Here is a 24,666-nt window from a genome sequence, read left to right on the forward strand (position 1 = left end):
CATGGACAGGAAAGCTTTATCAAAGAGTTCTATACGCACACAGACATGTTCTTGTTATTCATGCATCAGAATGACTTAATTGTGTGGACTTAGTTGAACATCAGACAATGTGTAGATTTTATCTTGCACGGACGTCCACGCACACACACACACACATACGCACACACACACAGCAACAATAAAGGTTAAACAGTTTACAAAGATAAATATAGTATCAAAAACAAATGAATAGTTATGAGTTTTATTTATTATATATTTTTTTGTAAAACCTTGCATCAATGTCAAATAAATTCTATTACCTCATTTTTGGGGGGAAAATACAATTGGATATTTTCTGATAAATCTTCCAAATTATTATTCAACCATTACACGTTGTACCACTGAATCTAGCAGGTAGAAAATGACAAGCAATACTGGGAGAACAAAACCAACACATGGAACCCCCTCTATTGTTCCTAAATGGTTTCTTGAAATGACTCATAAATCCTACTTTCATTCATTCTTGTACAGCACAAATATTTTCAGAAACATCAACCTTTGTATTTTGCATTTTATTTTCTGGGGATGGAACCTTTTAGGAATGAGACGCTCCGGGGTGAAGTTTCCCCTTCCCAATCCTAACCTCAAAGGGCAACTGAACGCAAAAAAACGACTTCTCTGTGCGGCATCGATATTAGTCAGAAACATTTATTCCAGTGCCACTTGATTAAAAAGTGTAAGTAGAATAATTTGGATCAGTATATTCCAAAACTGAATTTTCTGAGATTTGTGTAACTGAGGTTGTCACAAATTACAACAGCGTTTGGTTTGGATTACATGCCCACAGGATGGTAACACCTAGGGAGATCTGTCCAATCATAGCAGTGAACCTCCAGACAGTGAGAAAACTCTGTCCATTATGCAGAGCCTCGGACTCGGACTGGTTCACATAAGACAAGACATCAGCAATGTTATGTTGAAAGAAGACTTGGCCCCAAAGCCCTTTAAAGAGTGGCTGTTTTCTGATGTGTTTCATAGTGTCTGCAAGTGTTTTGGGAAAAAATAAATTGAGATGATGCGCACCTGCATCTCAACTGCCACTTGTCAATATTAAAACCCATTCTCGAGAGTCTTGTGTCCAGCCGCGACCTGTTTTGTAACGTGATTCCCTATGAAACATTGCCAGACAAACAGACTGCCAGACCCACACTGTGGTAATAGATAGTGTGAAAGTTGTAAAAAACTAATTGTCACCGAAGCACGTCACGTCACCACTCACCAGCGGCTTGATAAGCTGATTTAGCTATCGTGGCCTGCCGGCTCTATGTGCCTGCTTGCTACTACTAACGAGCTTCATTGACATACACAGAGATGGAACTTATCTAGCTAGTGATTTGGGGCACTGATAAACACTGTGTAGCAGCTTGTGCTTTACTTACGATAGCTCAACAGCTTGCTGATGAGTTGAAGAGGTGTTCTCAGAAATCAGTCCTGAGCGCAGACAACAGCAGCTGTCTCAATACTGTCTGCAGTCCACTGACTTTTTCATGCACATCTTTTAACTTTTGAAATACTGCACCAAAACCTTAGAAAGATGTATTTTGAGGAAGTGCTAGTGGCTATATTGTTGCTATCGTGACTCAAGAGGGACAAACAACAGTAACTGCAAGGGTACGATAAAGTGAACATAACACACCCACATCGAACAACAACCCCAAGATTCAAATCTCGTTTTTCTTAATTAGCAGCAGGGAAACATATGGAATCGGTGAGTTCAGCCGCTCTTTAACAATTAGTGGGAAAATGCAAAAGTGACCCACTATCAGCATCTAGGGGCAACTTCATCCTACTCTGAACGAGCACACCATTCATCTTTCATGACCATTGATAGATAAAAGACTGGATAGGTTTTTACCATATTGCTTCCACCTGTCAAGTCCTACCAGATCAGTGGTCATAGAGAAAAGGAGTTCAAATTATTGAGACAACCACTGTGTAGCTATGTAAGCCAGGTTTAGTAGGGAGATGGGGAGGCAGCTGTAGAACGGCCCCATGGAGCAGACAGTGTGGCCCTATGACAGAGGAGGAGAGAAGGGCCCTACACGGCACAGTGAGGAGGCCCCAGACCGGGGGAGGGCCCTGAATCACCAGTAGACAGAATTAGGAGTTGACACCCCAAGTTGGCACCCAAGTTGGCACCTGCTACATACACTATGTGAAGTCCACAGAGAATGCTACTCTGATAGAAAGTACTACAAAACTTTGTCTGCATACAAAAAGAACATTTTTTTTTTGTAGAAATCCTGCCTTTAAACAGTGGATATTGACACCAAATGGCAAACTGTAATGTTATTTTGACACTGTACAGCATGTTTGTGGAGGCATTGAAAGTAATATGTCAGTTCTTTATGATGGCCGAACTTTGTCACAATGAAGGCATTACAGAAGATAAACAATGAGTATTAGGGAGATCAATCAACATCAATGATTTAAAATGAAATAAATACATATTTTAGAAACTGGCTATCCTCTCTATTTACTTTATACAGTTCTTATTCAACATTTGGCACTTTGTAACATTCCGTATCATTATCACCTGTAGTGAGATCCATTTTGATCGACTGGACACACACACAGATTTGACAATAGTGTAAATGACATCAACAGAAAAACAACAACTCATTTCTTGGGATGTTATGGTCTCAAGGTGTAGTGTGATGCTCAGGTGTGTTTCTGTGTGTGTGTGTGTTGAGTCACTGACTGAGAAGACAGTCTCAACAGACCTGCATTTTGAGTTCTTCCCTTTTAATTCCCATTGAGATCCATCTCAAAGATCCATCCACCTCACAATCCTTTAACTTGTCCCCACAATCCTCCAAAAAGTCTCTTTCACAAAGCGTCGGTCACAGTGAGGTGACAGTCTACATTTCCACAGGAAACATCTCTACCATACTACCAAAGCTGGGGGCAAATGCAATTTAGTTTCGGGTTACGTTAACATTGCGTCAACATTCATTCAACCCCTCCAGATCCTCTGGCTGTGTATTTGACCGTGACGGGTGTTTTTGACCTTCTCTTGACCTTTTGACCCCCATCACGCCATGGTCTCCTTGCCCGGCAGTCTCCTGTCATTCAACGTGTGCATGTTGATGACCTCCTCGGTCTTAACAATGACCGGCGGCTGAGGCTTCTGTTTGAGGCGCCGCTGGCACTTCAGGGAACCACGCAACTCATCCACCATGACACTACAGAAGGAGCGCTGGAGAGGGGGATAGGGGAGGGGAGAGGGAGGAAGATGGTTGAGGGTAAAATACGTACAGAACTGGCAACATTATCTGACACACAATCAGTCTATGTAGTCCATGCAGGAATCAAACCCACACTGGAGTTTGTCAGCACCATGGTCTAACCCACTGATACATTGAGACTACCCTGGTAGAGGGTGATAGTAAGAGAGGGAGGGAGAGGAGGAGGATGGGGGTATAAGGGGAGGGGAGAGATGTAGAGAGGTTGAGGCAGAGGAGAGAAGATGAGGTAGCGAGAGGACGGGGTAGAGGGAGGTGAATAGTGAGAGGACGGGAAAGAGGGAGGTGAATAGTGGGAGGACGGGAAAGAGGGAGGTGAATAGTGGGAGGACGGGGTAGAGGGAGGTGATTAGTGAGAGGACGGGAAAGAGGGAGGTGAATCGTGAGAGGACGGGGAAGAGGGAGGTGAATAGTGGGAGGACGGGAAAGAGGGAGGTGAATAGTGGGAGGACGGGAAAGAGGGAGGTGAATAGTGGGAGGACGGGAAAGAGGGAGGTGAATAGTGAGAGGACGGGGTAGAGGGAGATGAATAGTGAGAGGACGGGGTAGAGGGAGGTGAATAGTGAGAGGACAGGAAAGAGGGAGGTGAATAGTGAGAGGACGGGAAAGAGGGAGGTGAATAGTGGGAGGACAGGAAAGAGGGAGGTGAATAGTGGGAGGATGGGGTAGAGGGAGGTGAATAGTGAGAGGACAGGAAAGAGGGAGGTGAATAGTGAGAGGACGGGGAAGAGGGAGGTGAATAGTGGGAGGTGAATAGTGAGAGGACGGGGAAGAGGGAGGTGAATAGTGAGAGGACGGGGAAGAGGGAGGTGAATAGTGAACCTCATAACATCGTAACCTCATAACATCGTAACCTCATAACTTCGCAACCTTATAACAACCTTATAACATCGTAACCTCATAACATCATAACCTTATAACATCATAACCTCATAACATCGTAACCTCATAACATCATAACCTTATAACATTGTAACCTCATAACCTTATAACATCATAACCTCATAACATCGTAACCTTATGACATCATAACCTTATAACGTTGTGTAAACTAATCCAAGTTTATAATTTGTTGCTGTTCTGATTAAAGAAGCAATAAAACTGGCCTTCTTTAGACTAGTTGAGTATCTGGAGCATCTGCATTTGTGGGTTCGATTACAGGCTCAAAATGGCCAGAAACAAACAACTTTCTTCTGAAACTCATCAGTCTATTATTGTTCTGAGGAAATGAAGGCTATTCCATGCGAGAAATTGCCAAGAAACTGAAGATCTCGTACAATGCTGTGTACTACTCCTTTCACAGAACAGTGCAAACTGACTCTAACCAGAATAGATAGAGGAGTGGGAGGCCCCGGTGTACAACTGAACAAGAGGGCAAGTACATTAGAATCTCTAGTTTGAGAAACAGATGCATCACAAGTCCTCAACTGGCAGTTTCATGAAATAGTATCCGCAAAACACCAGTCTCAACGTCAACAGTGAAGAGGTGACTCCGGGATGCTGGCCTTCTAGGCAGAGTTCCTCTGTCCAGTGTCTGTGTTCTTTTGCTCATCTGAATCTTTTATTTTTATTAGCCAGTCTGGCTTTTTCTTTGCAAATCTGCCCAAAACAACAGTTTTCAGCTGTGCTAACATAATTGCAAAAGGGTTTGCTGATGATCAATTAGCCTTTTAAAATGATAAACTTGGATTAGCTAACACAACGTGCCACTGGAACACAGGACTGATGGTTGCTGATAATGAGCCTATGTAGATATTCCATTAAAAATCAGCCTTTTCCAGCTACAATAGTCATTTACAACATTAATAATGTCTACACTGTATTTCTGATCAATTTGATGTTATTTTAATGGACAAAAAATGTTATTTTCTTTCAAAAACAAGGACATTTGTAAGTGACCCCAAACGTTTGAATGGTAGTGTACACTACACTACACTATTCATGGCTTGCATGTTTCGTCAGAATAATGTTTCGAACGTTCGTTTTGGACTAATGCCCAACTGTGCATTCTAATCAATGCATTGAGCGCTGATGAAGTTTTTATCAAGAGTGCATTACAGTGGCTTGGAAATACAATGCATTGAGCGCTGATGAAGTTTTTATCAAGAGTGCATTACAGTGGCTTGGAAATACAATGCATTGAGCGCTGATGAAGTTTTTATCAAGAGTGCATTACAGTGGCTTGGAAATACAATGCATTGAGCGCTGATGAAGTTTTTATCAAGAGTGCATTACAGTGGCTTGGAAATACAATGCATTGAGCGCTGATGAAGTTTTTATCAAGAGTGCATTACAGTGGCTTGGAAATACAATGCATTGAGTGCTGATGAAGTTTTTATCAAGAGTGCATTACAGTGGCTTGGAAATACAATGCATTGAGCGCTGATGAAGTTTTTATCAAGAGTGCATTACAGTGGCTTGGAAATACAATGCATTGAGCGCTGATGAAGTTTTTATCAAGAGTGCATTACAGTGGCTTGGAAATACAATGCATTCAAAAGAAGGCAAATAATTAGTAGGAAAAACTTTTTTCATCATTTTGATAATGCCAGATTCACTTTAAATGCAGTGTAACGTTAGATAGTTAGCTAAGATTGAGGGGAGGACACTCGTTAGCAATGCTATCTATTTAAAAAAAAAACTTTGCTGGCTAATGACAACATTACCTTGTCTAAAGTAAATTTGATGACATGATAATGCTGGCAAAGTTGTTTCCTGCTAAACATTTGATTATTTTAGCAGTGTCATCGTATTTCCAGGCACTATAGTGTACTTTAGACTAAACAATCGTTAGCTGCCGTCCATAATGGCTGGACTTATCAAGACCTTAGGGCACCACATGGCGCCGCCTTTACGTAGTCTGGTATGATTTAGCTTGTACATGGTTTTGGAGGCATCTACAGTGGCTTCAGAAAGTATTCACACCTCTTGACTTTTTCCACATTTTGTTGTGTTACAGCCTGAATTTAAAATGGATTAAATTGCACACAAAAAATTGGGACACTGGCCTACACACAATGTCCTATAATGTCATAGTGGAATTATGTTATTTGAAATGTTTATAAATGAATTAAAACTAAAAAGCTAGAATGTCTTTATTGAATAAGTATTCAACCCCTTTGTTATGGCAAGTAAACATCTTCAGGAGTAAAAATGTGCCTACCAAGTCACATAATAAGTTGCATGGACTCACTGTGTGTGCAACAATTGTGTTTAATTAACATCTCTGCACCCCACACTTACAATTATATGTAAGGTCCCTCAGTCGAGCAGTGAATTTCAAATACAGATTCAACCATAAAGACCAGGAAGGTGCCTTACAATGCCTCACAAAGAAAGCCATCCGATTATCCCTTTGAGCATGGTGAAGTTATTAATTAGGCTATGGATGGTGTATCAATACACCCAGTCACTACAAAGATACAGACGTCCTTCCTAACTCAGTTCCCGGAGAGAAAAGAAACCGCTCAGGGATTTCACCTTGAGGCTAATTGTGACTTTAAAACAGTTACAGAGATTAATGGCTGTGATAGGAGAAAACTGAGGATGGCTCAACAACCTTGTAGTTACTTCATAATACTAACCTAATTGACAGAGTGAAAAGAAGGAATCCTGTACAGCAAAACAAAGCTATTAACATTTTGTACTGAATGTTTGGGGAAAATCCAATTCAACACATTACTGAGTACCACTATCCATATTTTCAAGCATAGCGTTGGCGGCATCATGTTATGGGTATGCTGGTAATCGTTAAAGACTGGGGAGTTTTTCAGGATAAAAAAGAAATGGAACAGAGCTAAGCACAGGCAAAATCCTAAAGGAAAATCAGGTTCAGTCTGCTTTCCACCAGACACTGGGAGATTAATTCAACTTTCAGCAGGACAATAACCTAAAACACAAGGACAAATCTACACTGGAGTTGCTTCCAAGAAGACAGTGAATGTTCCTGAGTGGCCGATTTTGTTTTGACTTAAATCTTTTTTTGGCTTAAATCTATGGCAAGACTTGAAAATGTTGTCTAGCAATGATCAACAACCAATTTGACAGAGTTTGAAGAATTTTGAAAGTAATAATGTGCAAATATTGTACAATCCAGGTGTGCAAAGCTCTTAGATACTTACCCAGAAAGACTCACAGCTGTAATCACTGCCAAATGTGATTGTAACATTTATTGACTAAAGGGTGTGAATACTTATGTAAATGAGATATTTACGTATTTTATTTTCAATCAATTTGCTTACATTTCTTAAAACATGTTTTCCCTTTGTCATTATGGGGTGTGTAGATGGGTGAGAAATAAATATATTGAATCCATTTTGAATTCAGGCTGCAACAAAACAAAAGGTGGAATAAGTAAATGGGTATGAATACTTTCTGGCACAGTACACAGTTTTTAAGAAGACCTTATAAATGTTCTATGACACCTACACTGTAAAAGAAAATCATGTTTTTACGGTAACTTACTTACCTGTAAGTTACTGTTAATTTACTGTTACCGTAAATTCCAAATTAACTTTGGTTTAACAGTACATGAGTTTAAAGTGATATAATGCTCTACGAAGCCTATAAACCTCACCTTCTCCAGTTCTGCGTTCTGTTTAGACTTGTACAGGACCTCTCCGACGGCCACAAACACAGACAGCACCAGCCCTGCAGCCAGCACGATGAAGATACCCCCGATGTTCTGCACCCCCAGAGCGCTAGCCTCCTTATTTTTCTCATCCTCCGGACAACCGTTCCCCCTCCACCACTTCTCCTTCATCATGTGCAACTTCCCTTCTTCCTGCAGCTGCAGGATCGCTATGGTGATCTTGTCCCGGTACGGAGAGCCTGGAGGGGACAAAAAGGACAGAAGATCTGAAAAACTATATAAATAAAACCGCAAAGTGAATTAATTCGTTTTGAAATGAATTAATTTAAAGACTAGGTATTGTTCAGTGCCTATATATTACATAGTATGCTTTGCGATGGTGATTTTGTTAGAAAAATGTTAGAAGATCAGATTTAGTTTTTCAAGAAAAAGGGCATCAGATTGGCTTGTTAAATCAAATCAAATCAAATCAAATGAATTAATAATGGTTGTTGTGTCTGTTTCAGCTGTATTGGTATTGTACTTGTATGTTTTAATATTGCAGACACATTTCCTGCATGGCGATCAATAACATTTGAATCCTATTTGATCTTATTTAATCTCATCTTAATTCAAAGGCTAGACAATGTTCAGTGGCTACACTGTAAAAGGGTTACCATGAATTTACAGGCTCGGTGACAAGCAAAATTCTGTATTTAATATTACAGTACAACTACTGTAAAATAAACATGATAGTGAAATGACACACAATACAATACAGTAAAATTATTATACTGTAAAAAAAAAAGTCAATGCTACCGTAATCGGAAGTAATGAATTAATGAATGGATGAATGAAATTCATTGAGGAGATGGGTTTGTATTTCACAGTATTTTATTATTTTACTGTAATTACAATGGGTTGGTGCAAGCAGGCTGGCAGTGTTTAGACATGACAGAATATTAATGAACGTTTGGTGTTTTATTTCACTTGCACTTCTAGAGGCCTTGACAAAGGCTTCCAAACTTGCAGTGACTACAGGGCTAAACAGACCAAAGGACAATGCAAAATGCTCAACCATTTAAGGTTTCAGACTTGCTGCCTCTCCAATCTGTCCCCTAAACATTTCAAATTAATAAGGCACTATAACCACTCACTCACGGGTGCAACAACTGTAGCCTCAAAATATGTTAATGAACCAGAAACAACAATACCATGCCTCCACTAATGATCAAAAGGTGTGTTGGGTTCCAAAGATGTGGTACGGTATTCTGTATTCTACAGTACCATTAGAAATACAGCCATTTTAACACTATGCACCATCCTTTACAGTATGCTGCAGTAAAACATTTCAGAGTTTTTTAATGTTGATAATACCAAATAATGTGCATATAAATGACAGTTTTCCATTACAGTGTAGTTATTAACAAGCAATGGTGGGAACAGGGCTCAACTTGTGGGCCTGCTTATCTTATGAGCATAACCTGTCATGGTGTTTTCATGGAAACACCCGTCCTTCATCCTATTAATTGCTAATCCTCACAGTATCTGGGAGACAGGCTACAGAATTAGCATCTCGTTCTCCAGCATTACAACGCCGCAAGGCGACACAGGGCTTTGTGTCCCGGAGTAGCAGGGCCACAGGGCTTTGTGTCCCGGAGTAGCAGGGCCACAGGGCTTTGTGTCCCGGAGTAGCAAGGCCACAGGGCTTTGTGTTCTGGAGTGGCAGGGCCACAGGGCTTTGTGTCCCGGAGTAGCAGGGCCACAGGGCTTTGTGTTCTGTAGTGGCAGGGCCACAGGGCTTTGTGTTCCGGAGTAGCAGGGCCACAGGGCTTTGTGTCCCGGAGTAGCAGGGCCACAGGGCTTTGTGTCCCGGAGTAGCAGGGCCACAGGGCTTTGTGTCCCAGAGTAGCAAGGCCACAGGGCTTTGTGTTCTGGAGTGGCAGGGCCACAGGGCTTTGTGTCCCGGAGTAGCAGGGCCACAGGGCTTTGTGTTCTGTAGTGGCAGGGCCACAGGGCTTTGTGTTCCGGAGTAGCAGGGCCACAGGGCTTTGTGTCCCGGAGTAGCAGGGCCACAGGGCTTTGTGTTCCGGAGTAGCAGGGCCACAGGGCTTTGTGTTCTGGAGTAGCAGGGCTCCCGTTGATCGTGTGTGAGATAGAGTGTGTTAGAGTGTGTGTGTGTGTGTGTGAGAGATAGAGTGAGAGAGTGTGTTAGAGTGTGTGTGTGTGAGATAGAGTGAGAGAGAGTGTGTTAGAGTGTGTGTGTGTGTGAGATAGAGTGAGAGAGAGTGTGTTAGAGTGTGTGTGTGTGTGAGATAGAGTGAGAGAGAGTGTGCTAGAGTGTGTGTGTGTGTGTGTGTGTGTGTGTGTGTGTGTGTGTGTGTGTGTGTGTGTGTGTGTGTGTGTGTGTGTGTGTGTGTGTGTGTGTGTGTGTGTGTGTGTGTGTGTGTGTGTGTGTGCACTTATGCACGTGTCCATATCCATGTGCCAAGATGAGCACAACTCCCCAAATCTGCAGACAGTAGGAGAACGCTGGAATTATCGCAGCGTATTAAGACACAGCGGGAGCCTCAGTGATCAAAGGAAGAGTAATCGCTCCAGTTCCAGAGTAGAACTGCTGTGTCCCCGCCTCTCCCCTCCTATCCCACAGCACGATACTGCTGTGTCCCCCCCTCTCCCCTCCTGTCCCACAGCACGACACTGCTGTGTCCCCCCCTCTCCCCTCCTATCCCACAGCACGACACTGCTGTGTCCCCCCTTCTCCCCCCTATCCCACAGCACGACACTGCTGTGTCCCCCCCTCTCCCTTCCTATCCCACAGCACAACACTGCTGTGTCCCCCCCTCTCCCCTTCTATCCCACAGCACGACACTGCTGTGTCCCCCCCTCTCCCCTCCTATCCCACAGCACGACACTGCTGTGTCCCCCCCTCTCCCCTCCTATCCCAAAGCACGACACTGCTGTGTCCCCCCCCGCCTCTCCCTTCCTATCCCACAGCACGACACTGCTGTGTCCCCCCCCCCGCCTCTCCCTTCCTATCCCACAGCACGATACTGCTGTGTCCCCACCTCTCCCCTTCTATCCCACAGCACGATACTACAAGGGCCTAGGCAGCTAACACACACAAACACACACACACACACTGAGGCAGCAGACTTTTAAATTAATATGAATTAATATTTGTGTCATTCTCAAAACTTTTGGCCGCGACTGCACACACACACACACACACACACACACACACACACACACACACACACACACACACACACACACACACACACACACACGACAAGATGAATGCTTACTGGGTGTTTTATTTCTATGTTTCGTTAATGAAAAACAACTTGAAACCATGTTAGTGTTTTCATAATCTGATTATTTAAAGGAGGTAGGGGGAAAAAAGGAGCTCTGCGCTGTCGTGCTAAGTTTGTGTGTGTGTGTGTGTGTGTGTGTGTGTGTGTGTGTGTGTGTATGTATGTATGTATGTATGTATGTGTGTGTGTGTGTGTGTGTGTGTGTGTGTGTGTGTGTGTGTGTGTGTGTGTGTGTGTGTGTGTGTGTGTGTGTGTGTGTGTGTGCGTGCGTGCGTGCGTGCGTGCGTGCGTGTGTGTGTGTGTGTGAGAGTGTACAGTCGTGGCCAAAAGTTTTGAGAATGACATAAATATTAATTTTCACAAAGTCTGCTGCCTCAGTTTGTATGATGGAAGTTTGTATATACTCCAGAATGGTATGAAGAGTGACCAGATAAATTGCAATTTATTGCAAATTCCCTCTTTGCCATGCAAATTATCACTGCATTTCAACCCTGTCACAAAAGGACCAGCTGACATCATGTCAGTGATTCTCTCGTTAGCACAGGTGTGTGTTGACGAGGACAAGGCTGGAGATCACTCTGTCATGCTGATTGAGTTCGAATAACAGACTGGAAGCTTCAAAAGGATGGTGGTGCTTGGAATCATTGTTCTTCCTCTGTCAATCATGTTTACCTGCAAGGAAACACGTGCCGTTGTCATTGCTTTGCACAAAAAGGGCTTCACAGGCAAGGATAATGCTGCCAGTAAGATTGCACCTAAATCAACCATTTATCGGATCATCAAGAACTTCAAAGAGAGCGGTTCAATTGTTGTGAAGAAGGCTTCAGGGTGCCCAAGAAAGTCCAGCTAGCGCCAGGACCGTCTCCTAAAGTTGATTCAGCTGCGGGATCGGGGCACCACCAGTACAGAGTTTGCTCAGGAATGGCAGCAGGTAGGTGTGTGTGCATCTGCACGTGAATACTTTTGGAGGATGGCCTGGTGTCAAGAAGGGCAGCAAAGAAGCCACTTCTCTCCAGGAAAAAAATCAGGGACAGATGGCTATTCTGCAAAAGGTACAGGGATTGGACTGCTGAAGACTGGGGTAAAGTCATTGTCTCTGATGAATTCCCTTTCCGATTGTTTGGGGCATCCGGAAAAAAGCTTGTCCGGAGAAGACAAGGTGAGCGCTACCATCAGTCCTGTGTCATGCCAACAGTAAAGCATCCTGAGACCATTCACGTGTGAGGTTTCTTCTCAGCCAAGGGAGTGGGCTCACTCACAATTTTGCCTAAGAACACACCCATGAATAAAGAATGGTACCAACACATCCTCTGAGAGCAACTTCTCCCAACCATCCAGGAACAGTTTGGTGACGAACAATGCCTTTTCCAGCATGATGGAGCACCTTGCCATACGGCAAAAGTGATAACTAAGTGTCTCGGGGAACAAAACATTGATATTTTGGGTCCATGGCCAGGAAACTCCCCAGACCTTAATCCCATTGAGAACTTGTGGTCAATCCTCAAGAGGCGGGTGGACAAACAAATTCTGACAAACTCCAAGCATTGATTATGCAAGAATGGGCTGCCATCAGTCAGGATGTGGCCTAGAAGTTAATTGACAGCATGCCAGGGCGGATTGCAGAGGTCTTGAAAAAGAAGGGTCAACACTGCAAATATTGACTCTTTGCATCAACTTCCTGTAAATGTCAATAAAAGACTTTGACACTTATGAAATGCTTGTAATTATACTTTAGTATTCCATAGTAACATCTGACAAAAAATATCTAAAGACACTGAAGCAGCAAACGTTGTGGAAATTCATATTTGTGTGATTCTCAAAACTTTTGGCCACAACTGTATGCCCTTGCATTTGTGTGTGAATAACCCACACCCAAGTATTCATCAAGAATCCTCTAATTCTCCCCCAGCTCACATTTCAAATGATTCAGAGCCACTTTAATAGGATGGATTCTTGGAGAGGCAGAATATGGAACCAGGGCTGAATGGCGGAGAGAGCTAATGCTACTGTTGACGCGACACTCATACGCAACTAACTGACAGATGTTCAACATATGAGGACATCACTCACTCCGCTGCTGTCGGGCCTCAAATATGAATGTGATCACAGTTCAGGTCAGTAAGGGTGACGGAGTGGGGATGGAGGGATGGCGTAGGGGAGTGTGGGGAATAGGAGGCGTGGATTGAATGGCAAGCTTTTAAATGGCGGCCTGCTGTTACCGTACCATAAGAGGGTAAGGTGGAGCTAAATGTGGCTTTGTAGGTTTTTGAAGGTTAAGTCGGCTACAGCAAAAATAAATTATTGAGGATTAAGATGAACTGTTGGTAATCTTCCCCTTGTTGAGAAGGTATATACTGTACATATCTACAGTGCATTCGGAAAGTATTCAGACCCCTTCACTTTTTACACATTTTGTTACGTTACAGCCTTATTCTAAAATGGATTAAATACAAAATGTTCCTCATCAATCTACACATAATACCCCATAATAACAAAGAGAAAAACAGAAATGCCTTAGTTACATAGGTATTCAGACCCTTTGCTATGAGACTCGAAATTGAGCTCAGGTGCATCCTGTTTCCATTGGTCATCCTTGAGATGTTTCTGCAACTTGATTAGAGTTCACCTTCGGTAAATTAAATTGATTGAACATGATCTGAAAGCCATACACCTGTCTATCTAAGGTCCCACAGTTGACAGTGCAAGTCAGAGCAAAAACCACGGCAAAAGGTTGAAGGAATTGTCCGTAGAGGTCCGAGACAGAATTGTGTCAAGGCACAGATCTGGGGAAGGGTACTAAAATATTTCTGCAGCATTGAAGGTCCCCAAGAACACAGTGGCCTCCATCATTCTTAAATGGAAGACGTTTGGAACCACCAAGAGCTGGCCACCCGGCCAAACTGAGCAACCAGGAAAAAGTACCTTGGTCAGGGAGGTTACCAAGAACCCGATGGCCACTCTGACAGATGTTCCTGAGTTCCTCTGTGGAGATGGGAGAACCTTCCAGAAGGAAAACCATCTCTGCAGCACTTCACCAATCAGGCCTTTATGGTATAGTGGCCAGACTGAAGCCACTCCCCATTAAAGGGCACATGGAGTTTGTCAAAAGGCACCTAAAGACTCTCAGACCATGATAAACAAGATTCTCTAGTCTGATGAAACCAAGATTGAACTTTTTGGCCTGAATGCCAAGCGTCACATCTGGAGGAATCCTGGCACCATCCCTACAGTGAAGCATGGTGGTGGCAGCATCATGCTGTGGGGATGTTTTCAGCGGCAGAGACTGGGAAACTAGTCAGGATCGAGGGAAAGATGATCGGAGCAAAGTACAGAGAGATCCTTGATGAAAACCTGCTCCAGAGCGCTCAGGACCTCAGACTGGGGCGAAGGTTCACCTTCCCTAAGCACAGAGCCAAGATAACGCAGGAGTGGCTTCGGGACAAGTCTCTGAATGTTCTTGAGTGGCCCAGCAAGAGCCCGGACTTGAACCCGATCGAACATCTCTAGAGAGACCTGAAACTAGCTGTGCAGCGATGCTCCCCATTCAACCTGACAGACCTTGAGAGGATCTGCAGAGAAGAATGGGAGAAACTCCCCAAATACAGGGGTCCGAAGCTTGTAGCGTCATACCCAAGAAGAATTGAGGCTGTAATCGCTGCCAAAGGTGCTTCAACAAAGTACAGAGTAAAGGGTCTGAACTCTTATGTAAATGTCATATTTAATTATTATTATTTTAAAATACATTTGCAACCATTTCTAAAAACCTGTTCTTGCTTCGTCATTATGGGGGGTTGTGTGTAGATTGACGAGGGGAAAAAAACAATTTAATCAATTTTAGAACAAGGCTGTAAGATTACAAAATGAGAAAAAAGTCAAGGGGTCTGAATACTTTCTGAATGCAATGTATATATATACTACCGGTCAAAAGTTGTAGAACACCTACTCAATCAAGGGTTTTTCTTTATTTTGACTGTTTTCTACATTGTAGAATAATAGTGAATATTTAAAACTATGAAATAACACATATGGAATCATGTAGTAACCAAAAACGTTTTAAAAAATCTAAACAAATTTTATATTTGAGATTCTTCAAGTAGTCACCCTTTGCCTTGATGACAGCTTTGCAGACTCTTGGCATTATCTCAACCAGCTTCACTTGGAATGCTTTTCTAACAGTCTTGAAAGAGTTCCAATATATGCTGAGCAGTTGTTAGCTGTTTTTCCTTCACTCAGTGGTCCGACTCATCCCAGACCATCTCAGTTTGGTTGAGGTCGGGTGATTGTGAAGGCCAGGTCATCTGATGCAGCACTTCATCACTCTCCTTCTTGGTAAAATAGTAAAAAAGACCTCACACAGCCTGTCCCACTAAGCCACTATTGCTCATATTTCTTGGCCCAAGCAAGTCTCTTCTTCTTATTGGTGTCCTTTAGTAGTGGTTTCTTTGCAGAAATCCAACCATGAAGGCTTGATTCACACAGTCTCCTCTGAACAGTTGATGTTGAGATGTGTCTGTTACTTGAACTCTGAAGCCTTTATTTGGGCTGCAATTTCTGAGGCTGGTAACTTATCCTCTGTAGCAGAGGTAACTCTGGGTCTTCCTTTCCTGTGGCGGTCCTCATGAGGGCCAGTTTCATGATTGCGCTTGATGGTTTTTAAGACTGCACTTGAAGATACTCTCAGAGTTCTTGAAATGTTTTTGGATTGACTGATCTTCATGTCTTAAAGTAATGATGGACTGTCATTTCTCTTTGCTTATATCAGCTGTTCTTGCCATAATATGGACTTGATGTTTTACCAAATAAGGCTATCTTCTGTATACCCCTCAACACAACTGATTGCCTCAAACGCATGAAGAAGGAAGAAAATTCCACAAATTAACTTTTAAGAAGACACACATGTTAATCGAATCAAATCAAATGTTATTGGTCACATACACATGGTTAGCAGATGTTAATGCGAGTGTAGCGAAATGCTTGTGCTTCTAGTAAGTAATATCTAACAAGTAATCTAACTCTTTCACAACAACTACACACAAGTGTAAAGGGATGAATAAGAATATGCACATATAAATACAGTTGAAGTCGTAGGTTTACATACACCTTAGACAAATTGTCACACCCTGACCTTAGTTATCTTTGTTTTCTGTATTATTTTGGTTAGGTCAGGGTGTGACAAGGGTGGTTTGTTTAGTTTTTGGATTGTCTAGGGTTTTTTGTTTGTCTAGGGTTTTTTATAAGTCTAGGTGTTTGTATGTCTATAGTTGCCTAGATTGGTTCTCAATCAGAGGCTGCTGTTTATCGTTGTCTCTGATTGGGGACCATATTTAGGTAGCCATATTCCTTGGGTATTTTGTGGGTTGTTATTCTATGTTTAGTTGCCTGTCTGCACTAGACATATTAGCTTCACGGTTCGGTTTGTTGTTTTGAATCGTTTGTTCAGTGTTTATTCTTCATTAAAAGAAGTATGTATTCATATCACGCTGCGCCTTGGTCTCCTCGTTATGATGACCGTGACACAAATACATTAACTCCGTTTTTCACAATTCCTGACATGTAATCCTAGTAAAAATTCCCTGTCTTAGGTCAGTTAGGATCACCACTTGATTTTAAGAATGTGAAATGTCAGAATAATAGTAGAGAATGATTTCTTTCAGCTGTTATTTCTTTCATCACATTCCCAGTGGGTCAGAAGTTTACATACACTCAATTAGTATATGGTAGCATTACCTTAAAATTGTTTAACTTGGGTCAAATGTTTCCGGAATCCTTCCACAAGCTTCCCACAATAAGTTGTTTTGGCCCATTTTTGGCCCATTCCTCCTGACAGAGCTGGTGTAACTGAGTCGGGTTTGTAGGCCTCCTTGCTCGCACACACTTTTCAGTTCTGCCCACAAATTTTCTATGGGATTGAGGTCAGGGCTTTGTGATGGCCACTCCAATACCTTGACTTTGTTGTCCTTAAGCCATTTGCCACAACGTTGGAAGTATGATTGGGGTCATTGTCCGTTTGGAAGACCCATTTACAAGCTTTTTTTTCCATTTTTTTTCACCTTTATTTAACCAGGTAGGCCAGTTGAGAACAAGTTCTCATTTACAACTGCGACCTGGCCAAGATAAAGCAAAGCAGTGCGACACAAACAACAACAAAGAGTTACAAATGAAATAAACAAACGTACAGTCAATAACTTTAACTTCCTGACTGATGTCTTGAGATGTTGCTTCAAGATCTCCACATATTTTTCCCTCCTTTTCCCATGCCATCCATTTTGTAAAGTGCACCAGTGTGCTGTTGCGCCTTCTTCACTACGCTGTCTATGTGGGTGGATAATTTCAGTTTGTCTGTGATGTGTACCCCGAAGATCTTAAAACTTTCCACCTTCTCCACTACTGTCCTGTTGATGTGGATAGGGGGGTGCCCCCTCTGCTGTTTCCTGAAGTCCACGATAATTTCCTTTGTTTTGTTGACGTTGAGTGTGAGGTTATTTTCCTGACACCACACTCCGAGGTCCCTCACCTCCTCCCTGTAGGCCGTCTCGTCATTGTTGGTAATCAAGCCTACCACTGTAGTGTCATCTGCAAACTTGATGATTGAGTTTGAGGCGTGCATGGCCACGCAGTCATGGTTGAACAGGGAGTACAGGAGAAGGCTGAGAATGCACCCTTGTGGGGCCCCAGTGTTGAGGATCAATGTTGTTTGTTTCCTACCCTCACCACCTGGAGGAGGCTCGTCAGACGGTCCAGGACCCAGTTGCACAGAGCGGGGTCGAGACCCAGGGTCTTGAGCTTAATGACGAGTTTGGAGGGAACTATGGTGTTAAATGCTGAGCTGTAATCGATGAACAGCATTCTTACATAGGTATTCCTCTTCTCCAGATGGGTTAGGGCAGTGTGCAGTGTGATTTCCATTGCGTCGTCTGTGGACTTATTGGGGCGGTAGGAGAATTGGAATGGGTCTAGGGTTTCAGGTAGGGTGGAGGTGATATGATCCTTGACTTGTCTCTCAAAGCACTTCATGATGACGGAAGTGAGTGCTTCGGGGCGATAGTCATTTAGCTCAGTTACCTTAGCTTTCTTGGGTACAGGAACAATGGTGGCCCTCTTGAAGCATGTGGGCACAGCAGACTGGGTTAGGGATTGATTGAATATGTCCGTAAACACACCAGCCAGCTGGTCTGCGCATGCTCTGAGGACGTGGCTAGGGATGCTGTCTGGACCAGCAGCCTTGCGAGGGTTAACACGTTTAAATGTTTTACTCACGTTGGCCACTGTGAAGAAGAGCCCACAGATTTTGATTTCGGGCTGTGTCATTGGCACTGTATTGTCCTCCAAGCGAGCAAAGAAGTTGTTTAGTTTGTCTGGGAGCAAGACGTCGGTGTCTGCGACGGGGCTGGTTTTCTTTTTGTAATCTGTGAATGACTGTACACCCTGCCACGTACGACTCGTGTTTGAGCCATTGAATTGTGACTTTACTTTGTCTCTATATTGACGCTTAGCTTGGTTGATTGTCTTGCGGAGGGAATAGCTACACCTTTTGTATTCAATCATGTTTCCGGTCACCTTGCCCTGATTAAAAGCAGTGGTTCGCGCTTTCAGTTTTGCTCGAATGCTGCCATCAATCCACGTTTTCTAGTTAGGGAAGATTTTAGTCACCGTGGGTACAACATCACAGATGCACTTGCTAATAAACTCACTCACCGAGCGTATACGCTGACTCTGTCTTTTATACTGATAAGTTCAAACAGGTGCCATTAATACAGGTAACGAGTGGAGGACAGAGGAGCCTCTTAAAGAAGAAGTTACAGGTCTGTGAGAGCCAGAAATCTTGCTTGTTTGTAGGTGACCAAATACTTATTTTCCACCATAAATAGCAAATAAATTCATTAAAAATCCTACAATGTGATTTTCTGGATTTTTTTTCTCATTTTGTCTGTCATAAAAAAGTGTGTAGTGTAGAAGTGTACCTATGATGAAAATGACAGGCCTCTCTCATCTTTTTAAGTGAGAGAACTTGCACAATTGGTGGCTGACTAAATACTTTTTTGCCCCACTGTATATGTATAATATATAAACATATTATACATATATATATGTATATATATATCTATATACACACACAGTATACATATATATATATTTTCCATTATCAATATCAGTGTCCACTACTAATAACCATACATACATTTGTGTTTGTCCCACCATTCTATGTAAACCCTTAGACACTGTCGTGCGTGAAATACCCCGGAGGGCGGACATTTCTGAGATACTGGAACCGGCGCTCCTGCCACCAAAAACAGCCGAGTCATATCAGCAACACACAGTATCCCTGCAGACCCATAACCACCAATACTAATCAACAGTGGACAGGTTCAGATGTTTTGATGGCGTTCATAATGCTGGTGATGGATGAGGCCATTATGGGGTAGGGGCAGTTATCTGCAGCCTCATCACTAACCCTAGAATTATAAAACACTAGCAGCAGCTTTCCTCCTGTTTCCTCTGGAGTCCATGAGATGTGACCTGCACACATACAGTATCAAGCGTTTCAGAGTAGGCATGTTGATCTAGAATATAGGTACCGCCTTTACATGAGATTTTGTTCATTATTATCCGAAATATGATATGTTTCAGGAAAACGGGCCCAGCACCTTCTCTGTTGTACAGAATCTTCACAGGCCAAGGGAAAAAGTTGTCCCAACAGAAAAAGCTGGTTATGTGAGGTGGATTATCATATACCGTACGTGTCAAGTGGAACAGTGTTAACACTGAAATGCCAGAGTTAAATCTGTTACTTCGTGATCCTGTCGGGCATTGTATTTTCACATTTGATTTCAAGCTGTACAAATCAAAAATAAGTTTATTATAAGTATAATTATCTTAATGTGTAGAGAAATCCTAGATACTATGTGAAATTCCTACATTTTTCTTATTGTCCATTTCCCCTTCACTTTACCTCCTGACCTCATTCATAACACTTCCTTGTTCGGCCCTTTCAGTTATGCATACAGTGTGTTATCACTCTCTGTCTCCAACAACCCAAACTCCAACCTTCATTTATCAGTTTACTCTGATATTTATTATTATTTTACCTTCATTTAACTAGGCAAGTCAGTGAAGAACAAATTCTTATTTTCAATGACGGCCTAGGTACAGCCTGGGTTAACTGCCTTGTTCAGGGGCAGAACGACAGATTTTTACCTTGTCAGCTTGGGGATTTGATCTTGCAACCTTTCGGGTACTAGTACAACGCTCTATCCACTAGGCTACCTGCCGCCCCAGTAACATACATTGCCATTGACAGGTAGAAGGGGATATAGGAGATATAAGCAATTTAGCCAATATGGATGATAGACTATATAGACAACAAGGACAATAGACCTTACCCATGGGTGTCCCCACTCCGTAGGCCTTGGAGTCGATGAGGCCTCCTATCTGGGTGAGGTTGCAGTTGCGCTGGGTGACGAACTCGATGGTGGTGGACTCCATGAGGAAGGCGTAGTCTGAGGTGAGCACGCGCTGGATTCCTGCGTCTATGTCTTTCACCATCACTGACGATCGCCGGCTGTTCATGAACTCCCACATCTTATCGTAGGTGGAGATCTTAGTCTTCTGAGAAACGACCAGAGGAAGAAAATGTGACAGATGAATTCCAACTGTTCTAATGATAGTAATGAATAAACTATTGGATGTACAGTACATAGAGCTGGCCTTTTCCAGTACATAGCACTGGCCTTTTCCAGTACATAGAGCTGGCCTTTTCCAGTACATAGAGCTGGCCTTTTCCAGTACATAGAGCTGGCCTTTTCCAGTACATAGAGCTGGCCTTTTCCAGTACATAGAGCTGGCCTTTTCCAGTACATAGCGCTGGCCTTTTCCAGTACATAGAGCTGGCCTTTTCCAGTACATAGCGCTGGCCTTTTCCAGTACATCACGCTGGCCTTTTCCAGTACATCACGCTGGCCTTTTCCAGTACATAGAGCTCGCCTTTTCCAGTACATAGCGCTGGCCTTTTCCAGTACATAGAGCTGGCCTTTTCCAGTACATAGAGCTGGCCTTTTCCAGTACATAGAGCTGGCCTTTTCCAGTACATAGCGCTGGCCTTTTCCAGTACATAGCGCTGGCCTTTTCCAGTACATAGCGCTGGCCTTTTCCAGTACATAGAGCTGTCCCTTTCCAGTACATAGAGCTGGCCTTTTCCAGTACATAGAGCTGGCCTTTTCCAGTACATAGCAAACGGCCTTTTCCAGTACATAGCGCTGGCCTTTTCCAGTACATAGAGCTAGCCTTTTCCAGTACATAGAGCTGGCCTTTTCCAGTGCATAGAGCTGGCCTTTTCCAGTACATAGCGCTGGCCTTTTCCAGTACATAGAGCTGTCCCTTTCCAGTACATAGAGCTGGCCTTTTCCAGTACATAGAGCTGGCCTTTTCCAGTACATAGCGCCTGCCTTTTCCAGTACATAGCGCTGGCCTTTTCCAGTACATAGCGCTGGCCTTTTCCAGTACATAGAGCTGACCTTTTCCAGTACATAGCGCTGGCCTTTTCCAGTACATAGCGCTGGCCTGTTCCAGTACATAGAGCTGTCCCTTTCCAGTACATAGAGCTGGCCTTTTCCAGTACATAGAGCTGGCCTTTTCCAGTACATAGCGCCGGCCTTTTCCAGTACATAGCGCTGGCCTTTTCCAGTACATAGAGCTAGCCTTTTCCAGTACATAGAGCTGGCCTTTTCTAGTGCATAGAGCTGGCCTTTTCCAGTACATAGAGCTAGCCTTTTCCAGTACATAGAGCTGGCCTTTTCCAGTACATAGCGCTGGCCTTTTCCAGTACATAGCGCTGGCCTTTTCCAGTACATAGAGCTGGCCTTTTCCAGTACATAGCGCTGGCCTTTTCCAGTACATAGCGCTGGCCTTTTCCAGTACATAGAGCTGTCCCTTTCCAGTACATAGAGCTGGCCTTTTCCAGTACATAGAGCTGGCCTTTTCCAGTACATAGCGCCTGCCTTTTCCAGTACATAGAGCTAGCCTTTTCCAGTACATAGAGCTGGCCTTTTCCAGTGCATAGAGCTAGCCTTTTCCAGTACATCACGCTGGCCTTTTCCAGTAGCTCAAAGTGCTTGACATAGTATGTGGAAATTACCTTATCAAATCAAATCCAATGTTTTTGCTCACATACACGTGTTTATGTTATTGCGGGTGTAGTGAAATGCTTGTGATCATCGCCAATCAGAGTCTAGTTGCTCTAAAGCAGGGTTGAGTCCAACGCTTCTTCTAGAGATCTGCTGTCCTGAAAGCTTTCGCTCCAACACAAATATAGCATACCTGATTCTACTAAATGGCTCCTCATCAGAACCTTAACCAGCTGAATCAGGTGTGTTACATTTGAGTTGGAGCAGATGCCTTTTTCCACAGCAGACACTTATTAAAATGACTAGCACTTTCCATGTCAATGTGACCTTGTCAAATCAATGCTTGATTAAACGGCATTGCAAGAAGTACGATGTAAAGAACAACAAAATAACTTGTGTGAAAAATATCAATATTTTCAGCAGCATAAGAAAACACAGTTTGAACTGGTTTCTCCACAACCACAACGCCTCAGAGGGCCACTTGTCGCATACAGCCCAATGGTTCGCCCAACTAGCTACCTTAAAGAAGGTCATGGTTGATCCGTCCTCCACCACTCCGTACAGGATCTTGGTCTGTTTGGCCAGGTCGTCTGCTGAGTCGATGGGCGACTCCATGCGCTCCACGGTGAGGAAGGCAGCCAGGTTGGCCGTGTAGGAGGAGATGATGATCAGGGTGAAGAACCACCAGATGCCTCCCACAATCCTGGTGGACAGGGCCTTGGGCATGAGCTCTGAGCCTGGGTTAGAAGGTGAGGAAAGGGGGGTAGGAAGTAGAGACAGATAAAAAGACTTCCAGAAGATGCAGCTGGGAGAAGATAGTATCTCCATGGAGAAGATATCCACACACTGTAGTGGGTAGCATTTACAAAAATCTGTGGGAGTTGTTTGGGCTGTATATTGAGTTGTTTGGGGTGTATATTGTGTACTAAAGCTAGGACTTGGGAAATAAGGGTCTGGTTTCCCAGACCAGATTAATACCACTCCTGGACTAAAAAGCATATTGAATGAAGAATATCCATTGACAGAGAATTTTTGTTCTAAAATAGACTTCACCTGGTCCAAGAAAGGTGTACTCATTCAACTTACCATCCGTTATCACAAATGAGTCACATCTTTGAATTTACATGTTAACATTTTACAATAAGCAACTTTTGTGGAAACAGACAAACTGGATGGGTCTGACTGTCATGTACCCAAGATAACCTCACATCCTGACCCCATGTCCCACTACTCTCTGGGTGCTGATTGGCTGTGGGCAATGGGAGAGTACTCTGTGTAGTGGCACATGACACCAACCTGTCATTGTTTTTTGGTTTTTTTTGATGGAGTGGATCAGCTTCAACATTATAAATAGGTAGCGGCTTCTATTAACGTAATTTTTTACATAATTTCCAATCCCCCATATATATTTTTTATAAATATATATATATTTTATATACACACTACCGGTCAAAAGTTTTAGAACACCTACTCATTCAAGGTTTAAAAAAAAAATGATTTTCTACATTGTAGAATAATAGTGAAGACATCAAAACTATGAAATAACACATATGGAATCATGTAGTAACCAAACAAGTATAAGCCAAATCAATATTCTTCAAAGTAGCCACCCTTTGCCTTGATGACAGCTTTGCACACTCTTGGCAATCTCTCAACCAGTTTCATGAGGAATGCATTTCCCACAGTCTTGAAGGAGTTCCCACATATGCTGAGCACTTGTTGGTTTCTTTTCCTTCACTCTGCGGTTCAACTTATCCCAAACCATCTCAATTGGATTGAGGTCATCTGATGCAACACTCCATCACTCTCCTTCTTGGTTAAACAGCCCTTACACAGCCTGGAGGTGTGTTTTGGGTCATTGTCCTGTTGAAAAACAAATGATAGTCCCACTAAACGCAAGCCAGATGGGATGGCGTATCGCTGCAGAATGCTGCAGTAGCCATGCTGGTTAAGTGTGCCTTGAATTCTAAATAAATCACAGACTGTGTCACCAGCAAAGCACACCATCACACCTCCTCCATGCTTCACGGTGGGAACCACACATGCGCAGATCTTCCGTTCACCTACTCTGCATCTCACAAAGACATGGAGGTTGGAACCAAAAATCTCAAATTCCACTCAGACGTTTTTATATATATATATTTATTTATTTTCCTTTATTATTTTACCCTAACCCTACCACCCCTCCCCTAATTGGAGTAAACTAATGGACAACAACACTTAGGCTTCTACCTCCAGCTTATACACATACTACAGTATATACATTTTATGTACACAGTATATTTTACATTAGTTATCTTTTGTTTGTTTTTAGCCCCATCCTTCATATACCATCCTTCATATACATATTCTTCATATACTTAATTGAGCTGCAT

The 24,666-nt window shown here is 43.0% G+C and overlaps 1 pseudogene; it reads right to left on the minus strand.

The window, feature by feature from the left end:
- Positions 1 to 304: 304 nt before the first annotated feature.
- Positions 305 to 24,666, minus strand: part of LOC139414949 (glutamate receptor ionotropic, kainate 2-like) — a 154,803-nt pseudogene continuing 130,441 nt past the window's right edge.

Source organism: Oncorhynchus clarkii, chromosome 8 (genome assembly GCF_045791955.1).
Source record: "Oncorhynchus clarkii lewisi isolate Uvic-CL-2024 chromosome 8, UVic_Ocla_1.0, whole genome shotgun sequence".
In the NCBI taxonomy this organism is placed as follows: domain Eukaryota; kingdom Metazoa; phylum Chordata; class Actinopteri; order Salmoniformes; family Salmonidae; genus Oncorhynchus; species Oncorhynchus clarkii.